The following is a 6,000-nucleotide window of genomic DNA, read 5'->3' on the forward strand; positions in this document are numbered from 1 at the left end:
TTTCCAGACACACAATATGGGACACACATTGGATTAAAGAGTTTTTTCCTCCTCTCAGAATATCAGGTGAAATAGTGATAGTCTCTTGAAACTGAACTATGTATAACCTGGCTAAAACTTCGATGATAATTTTTGGTATTTTTCCTTACTCTTCCCCCTCTCTAAAGATATAACTGAAATGTGTTTCCATTTTCCAGGTGGACATGAAAAGCTCCCAGTTTACGGAAGTTCCTGGTACTCTTCCCACCCCCAGATTCTCTTCAAGCCAACTTCTTAGGTTACACTAATGACATCAGGATTACTTCTAGGCAACTGATTGACCTAAATACAAAACTACGTTTTCATGGAGCTTGGGAAATGAATGAGGCCTGCAAGACTTTAAAAAACAAATAGAATTGAATAGCAGGAAAAAAAAAATTACATATGTTCCCCAATTCTTTTCCTTTTGCCTATAACGAGAATCACACAAACTCCTTTATCAAGTCTATCCTCAGAAACAGAAAGAAGCACAACAGCAAAACTTTCCTAATTCCTGTTCTTCTGTTCATGATATCAAGCTTATTTAACAAGGTTGCTTTTCTAATATTAAAAAATTCTAACTCACAAACATTTATAAGACAAGGCTGTATGGAAAATCTTCCAGCATTCCATTAACAAAGCATTCTTAACATAAAAAGTACCTTCTACAAAAGCTTTTTTATATATACATATATATAACTTTTGAGTAAATTTCAAATTTTTAGAAGATTACTCCTGGCCAGTCAGATAAAGATGGAAAACGTTCACATTCTGAACAACTTTCTCTTGAAAACAAATAAACATGGGGTTTTGTAGTAATAACCAAACGAACATCAAAGTTAACAGGGCTGACACTGAGGAATGTTTGAAATGTTTGGTAGGTTTCCTTATGTTTACTTTTTCTATGAAGGTCTGGTGGGGCAAATGTGCTGCTTTCCGACTGTCAATAAAGCTTTCATGTCGTGGGGTTAGTAGTAGCTGGCGCAGACCAAATTTTGTGTTGGGTCAGTTTTTACTCTATTCTACACAACTGGCAGGGGAACAGGAAAGTTGAACAGTTCATTTATTTGACACAGTCGGCCCACAGTCACAGTGGAGGTTTTGTCTCTTCTAGTCTTATTTGGTGACCCGCCCCCCAACCTGATAGTAGGTTTTAGTCATTGTTATTCTTCTAACTAATCAACCAAATGCACCGCTTCCCCCCTCTCTAATTTCCACCAAAGGCCTCTGACATCATTTTCTGACCAGCCTTGCTGGGTTCCAATATTCTCAGCATGCGTAATTTCACTTGGCACTTAAAACAATATTCTTGAAAGGAAATGAAATATCTCATTGAAATCTGCTTTTCCTTCACACTGAGACAGGGAATGTGCATTTTCAGATGCAGAAGACTGATACAATTGACAATTTTAAAACAAATAGATGAGAAAGGCACAGGAGAGGCAGCGCGTGCAACACCAAGAGAAGAACAAGATCAAAGCAGGACATTCCTTGTTGGGATAAAAATAGTCTTTTAAAATGGGAACTTTCTGGAGACACTGAGATAAATTTTCTTGTAAAATTACAGCCATCTTCCACACGTTTGATAAGTACGTGCAATCTATCCATGATCTCCCAGATGTGACAGCTCCATCAAGGAAAATGAAAAATCAAAAACGATACCAGGTGCCATTCTTGGGGCTTGTCCAAAAGCAGCCAGGGGAAGCTTATATTTTATTATGTTCTCCCCACAGTAAATAATAATCAACATCAGAGAAGGAGAGCATTTCGATTTGAACAGATGGCATCCAACACCTAACAAGCGAAGCAACACTTTCAAGCATTAGATCCTAAATGTTTGATGGTCCCAAGGATCAGGAGGGCTTATTTGTCTTAAGAGGGTTGGCAGGCAGGATCTCCTGTAGTCACCATCCCAACGCTTAGGAATATGCGTCATTATCCAGTCAGCAACTAAAAGGGGAGAAAATTAAGCTACCACATTTTTATAAAATACACCCCTCTCCAGTAAAACTTGAGACAACCAAATCCAATCCTAACAGCCGCTACAAGTAAGAGAATAAGTCTGCAGGTAAACAAATGTATAAAGGTTAACAAACTTATCTAATTTTGACAAGGTTGTGCAACACCAAAAGAATCCGCAGGGTGCCCTTCCCGAGGGTGTATTTGAACACGCCTGCTCTGCAGCTATGTCTGCAATTTAAACTAAAAGCACTAACCCAGCTATTCAACTTTTTTTTCTCTTCAAATGAAAGCAGTATTCTTTAAAAAACAAAAGCAAAACAGTAAACATACAAACACCTCAATGTTTTACTAGAAGGTCAGCACGGATCTGTCTTTAGCACAACCGTACAGGTTTCCTCCTATATCTTTCAAACACCACTGAACTCCAAGGGTCACTTGCAAGGGGAGGAACGGATCTGAAGTCAGAGGGAGCAAGAGTCGCTGGCCGAGGGGAGATGAGACCCCAACCCCTGATATTCAGAGGCCACCGAGGGCGGCCGGGGAGAGGGAAAGCTAGAGAATTCACACACACACACACACTCTCTCTCTCTCTCTCTCTCTGTCTCTGTCTCTCGGCGGGGCCACATGGGTGGGGGGGGGAAGGTCAGTCATGGGTAGGGGAGCGTTAAGGAGCAGAATGTCAAGGAGAGGGAAAAATAAAATCAGGATAGGCGGAGTAAAAGCCTCGGAGGTGGAATGCCTTTGGCAGCTGGGGGTCCCAATGCAAGAAGTGGGGTGCTCGGGGCGAACTGTGTCAGGAAGGAGCTGGGAGGACAGGGGAAGACGCAGCCTGCGAGGCAGAAATCCGGCCAAGTGCAGGCGGCCGCCGCGTACTCACCTGGGGGGTCCTCTGGGGGGGTTCTTCATCACCGCCTGGCGGAAGCTGTTATCTACGTAGGACGCCATCTCCCCACTGGGGGCCGGGCTGGGGCCGCTCCGCACCCTGGCCGGCCTCCTCCCGGCCCAGCGCCGCTGCTGCCTCCGCCCTGCGCGCTGCGCCCGCCCGCCCGCGGCTAATCAGCCAAACCGCGGCGGCGGCGGCGGCGGCGGCGCGGGGCCCGCGCGGGGGGGCGGCTTGGCTGGGCCCGGCGGCCGGGAGCGCGGCACAGGCGCGAGGGGCGCTGGACGCAGCCGGGAGGGTCGCGGCGCCCCTAGGCTGCCGTGCGGTGCGCCCAGCAGGCGGAACTCCTCTTCCTCCTCCTCCTCCTGTTCCTCGCCGCTCCGCCGGCTCCCTCCGGCCCAGGCTCGACACGCCTCCCCGGCTCCACTCGGGGGACAGTGGCGGCTCCTCCTGGCCCCAGCGAGCCCGAGTTATTTTTAGGGAGGTACGAGTGGCAGTGGGGAGGGCTGCGGGCAGGCGGAGCCTCCTCCCCCACGGCGCTGAGGGTCGCCCCCTCCTTTCAGGGGTTTGTGCCGCCGCCCAGGGGTCTCCGAGAATCACTTGGATCTTCCGCGTCCCCAGTCCTCGGGCGCTCGGGTGCCTTGGCCGCAGGTCGGGAGGACGGACCGGGTGGGTCTAGCTCAGGTCCGGGCGCTGCGAAGCCCGATCGCCTCGGCCGCCGCTCCTGGTCTCTGTCTACTGGGCTCGGCCGTCCCTCCCGACTGCTGCTGCATCCCCTCGGGCCGCCCAGCCGCCGCCGCCGCCGCCTCTGCTGCTCGGGCCGCCGCTGTGGGCTCCGCCGCCGCCGCCTCCCCCCATCAGCGCGCCCGGAACGGAGCTGCCCGGGCGCCGGCGCCGCCGCGGCCAGAGCACCCGGCCCGGGCTGCAGCCCTCCGGCCCAGTCGCTCTCGGCAACTTTGTTCCTCGTCTGCGCGGGGCGGAGGAGGGGCAAGAGGGGGCTACGGACAGCCCGGGTTTGGACTCCCGGCAGCGGGCGTCCGAGGGCCAAGAGCCGAGCGCCGCGAACCGCGCACAGCCCCCTCAGAGAGAGTGTTTGGGAAGCGGCGATTCCCCTCCCCTTCCTCCGCCTCTTCCTCCTCCTGCGCCTTCTCCGGCCGCCGGAGCCGCTCCTCAGGGAGGAAGCGGCCTCCGAGGCTTGTTGCTTTGTGCTGCAACCATGGTGAGGAATGAGTGACAGCGCGGGGGCGAGTCGGCGGCCGCCGCATCATCGCGGGGCGGGGCAGCCCCGTCGCGCCGGGTCCCGCCTTCCCGCTCCCCGCCCGCCAGCCGGCCGCGCCCTCGCGTCTGACCCGCACCTTCGGTGGCGCCCAGGTGAGCAGCGCTCGGGCCGCCAGGGGGTCGCCGAGCGCTCGGCCGGGCTGGCGGGTCCCTCGCGCGGCCTGGACGCGAGGAGGGGGCGCAAGTCCTAGTGCCCCGGCGAGAAGCGCAGGGCTTTCCTCACGCAGTGCCCCCCACTGTCTCACGCCGCGCCACCTCCCCACACCCGAAGCGCCCTAGTAGGAGACCCAGCCGCGTCGGGTCGCCGCTCCCCGCCCGCTCCTGACGCCACGCCGCCGCCCAGGGGCTGAAAGCTAACCCTGGGCAGAAGACCGGCCCACCAACGCGGGCTGTACTGGGCATTCTTTTGGAGCCCAAGAGTTGGGTCCAAGTTGCTTATGTGGCGCTAAATCCTCTTAGGATTTGTTTTGCTTATTTGTAATTTGCTGCACCCTCGCCTGCTTTCCAAGCCCACTCTGGCACCTCAGACAGTAAAATGACCACGAAATTAGGCAGAGAGGTTTCAACACTAGACCCGCTACCACCCCAGACTAACAAACACTCCAGATTTAAAGGTGATCACTCCTTAGCGACAGACCAGGATGTCAAGTTCTGTGACATAATCAGAAACATTTATTGGTAGATCTGGCTCTGCCTTGGACAGAACAAACCTCCTCCTCTAGATGCTCAAATTTCCAAACCAGACTCACTTGGTGCAGAAACAATACCTGGTCCTTCAAGATGTCACCGCTCCTGCTGCTTCCCTCAGCTCCCCTCCGCTCCTTGCCCTGGCCACGTAGAGGTGTGTAAGATCAGCCCAAGCATCGGGGACCACTCTGCTGTTTTGGTCCCAGGGATTTATTTTTGTTTGCTCCCACCCCCCATAAGTTCAGATTTTGATATCTATAGAGACAATGAGTTTTATGTATGAGCTACTACATTGAACTTTTCATCAGATTTTCAAACATGCTTGTCAACATCTGGTTTAAACACTTGGAATAGATTGTCAGCTAACATTTTGGGGTTCCTTAAGTCACCTGTGTGCACTAAACAGCTTGTGTGACTTCCTAGCGAAGGCACTGTCCCTGCTCAACCTTGTGAAACGGAATCTGAGTTACCAATTGTACCTATAGACCTTTTCATATTACTCTTGCTGTAACTGCTTCTCTATATTTCTCTTTCACCTCTTAGTTGAGCCCCAACATCAAATTCTCTATGACATAGGCCACTACCTTGAAAGCAAAGGAACATGAATAAGTGCCAATACAGCTCTGAAAAAAGCAGAGAGGCAGATAAAATAATTGAAACCCAATGAAGTGAAAAAATATAACTGACATCTCCACCTGGTGTCTAATGGACATCTCAGAATTCACATGTGCAAACCAGGCTCCAGATCTCCTGTCTCAGACACCCAAAGCCTTCCCCAACCTCTGTTAATCACATCTACACCATTTTCATTGCCGGGGTGAAAACCTTGACTTCCTTGACTCCTTTCATTCTGTTATACCTCAAAAGTGACAGTAAAAATCATCAGCTCAACCTCCAAAATACCATATCTGAACTCTAACCTCTATCTGCCACCTCTACTGCCATGACCCTGGTCCAATGCAGCATCATGTTTGGCCAGCACTTTGTCATAACCACCCACCTGGTCCCCCTCTTTCTAACCTTGCTTGCCATACAGTTCATTTCCAATGCAGCGCCAAAGTGTGAATTCTTTTCACTTCTTCTCAAATCATTCCTCTGCTTAGCTTCCCGTACCACTCAAGCTAAAAGCCAGAGTCTTTACCATGGCCTGAATGACCTATGGACCTTTATCTCTC

At 51.6% G+C, this 6,000-nt stretch overlaps 1 protein-coding gene across 2 annotated transcripts in view; it reads right to left on the reverse strand.

Moving 5' to 3' along the window:
• Nucleotides 1-4,054, reverse strand: part of RAPGEF2 (Rap guanine nucleotide exchange factor 2) — a 262,493-nt gene extending 258,439 nt beyond the window's left edge. Inside the window, exon 1 of one of the 2 annotated variants that reach the window (XM_023228378.2) lies at nucleotides 2,858-4,054. The gene's annotated coding sequence lies outside the window, so the exon portion shown is untranslated. The remainder of the gene's footprint in view (nucleotides 1-2,857) is intronic. The other variant, XM_023228399.2, reaches the window with a different exon arrangement.
• Between the last annotated feature and the right edge of the window lie 1,946 nt (nucleotides 4,055-6,000).

Source organism: Piliocolobus tephrosceles, chromosome 3, assembly GCF_002776525.5.
Source record: "Piliocolobus tephrosceles isolate RC106 chromosome 3, ASM277652v3, whole genome shotgun sequence".
In the NCBI taxonomy this organism is placed as follows: Eukaryota; Metazoa; Chordata; class Mammalia; order Primates; family Cercopithecidae; genus Piliocolobus; species Piliocolobus tephrosceles.